Source organism: Oncorhynchus kisutch, linkage group LG25 (genome assembly GCF_002021735.2).
Source record: "Oncorhynchus kisutch isolate 150728-3 linkage group LG25, Okis_V2, whole genome shotgun sequence".
NCBI classification, from domain to species: Eukaryota; Metazoa; Chordata; class Actinopteri; order Salmoniformes; family Salmonidae; genus Oncorhynchus; species Oncorhynchus kisutch.
In genome coordinates this window covers 4,639,575-4,641,018 of record NC_034198.2, presented here as the reverse complement: position 1 = coordinate 4,641,018, position 1,444 = coordinate 4,639,575, and positions in this window count along the sequence as shown.

Genomic DNA, 1,444 nt, shown 5'->3' with positions numbered 1-1,444 from the left:
GCTAAATTGAAATTATTCGCCTACCTCCTCATGCCTTTTGCACACAATGTATATAGACTATTTTTTCTTTTTTCTACTGTGTTATTGACTTGTTTATTGTTTACTCCATGTGTAACTTTGTGTTGTTTTCTGTTCACACTGCTATGCTTTAACTTGGCCAGGTCGCAGTTGTAAATGAGAACTTGTTCTCAACTAGCCTACCTGGTTAAATAAAGGTGAAAATAAAAAATAAAAAATTTAGTAAGTAATTACAGAGAGCCACGTCATATAACAGAAATACTCATCATAAACTTTGACGAAAGATATATGTTTCACATATAATTAAAGATACACTGGTTGTTAATGCAACCGCTGTGTCAGATTTTTTTTTAAACGTTACGAAAAAAGCATACCATGCAATAATCTGAGACGGCGCTCAGAAGTAAATATATTTCTCCGCCATGTTGGAGTCAACAGAAATACGAAATTACATCATAAATATTCCCTTACCTTTGTTGATCTTTCATCAGAATGCAGTGCAAGGAATCCTAGTTCCGCAATAAATCGTTGTTTTGTTCCATAATGTCCATTACTAGTGTCCAATTAGCTACTTTTGCTAGCACGTTTATTTCACATGTCCAAAAGCTGGCGCTGGTCCAGGTGAACTCGGGCGAAAACTTCAAAAAGTTATATTCCAGGTCGAATAAACTGGTCAAACTAAGTAGAGAATCAATCTTCAGGATGCTATTATCATATATATCCAATAACGTTCCAACCGGAGCATTCTTTTTTGTCTACAGAGTAATGGAACGCAAGGCGATATAATGACTACTGCGCGTAACCAGGAACTGACATTCTGCCAGACCAGTGACTCAAATAGCTGCCATCCGGTCCCACATCAAACTAGAGGCTTCATTCCACATTCTACTGACTGTTGACATCTAGTGGAAGGCGTAGGAAGTGCGAACAGATCCATATCTTATTTGGATGTGAATAGGCGATGAGTTGAAAATCAACCAGCCCCAGAATTTCCACTTCCTGTTTGGAAGTTTGCCTGCCCTATGAGTTCTGTTATACTCACATACATAATTCAAACAGTTTTAGAAACTTCAGAGTGTTTTCTATCCTCTAGTAATAATAATCTGCATATATTAGCATCTGGGACAGAGTAGGAGGTAGTTCACTATGGGCACGCAATTCATCCAAAGTGAAAATGCTGCCCCTATCCCTAAAAGGTAAACTTCTTTGGGGTAGGGGGCAGTATTGGGAATTTTGGATGAAAAACGTGCACAAATTAAGCTGCCTGCTACTCAGCCGTAAAAGCTAGAATATGCATATAATTAGTAGATCTGGATAGAACACACTCTGAAGTTTGTGAGTATAACAGAACTCATATGGCAGGCAAAAACCTGAGAAAAAATTCAACCAGGAAGTGGGAAATCTGAGGTTTGTAGTTTTTCAACTC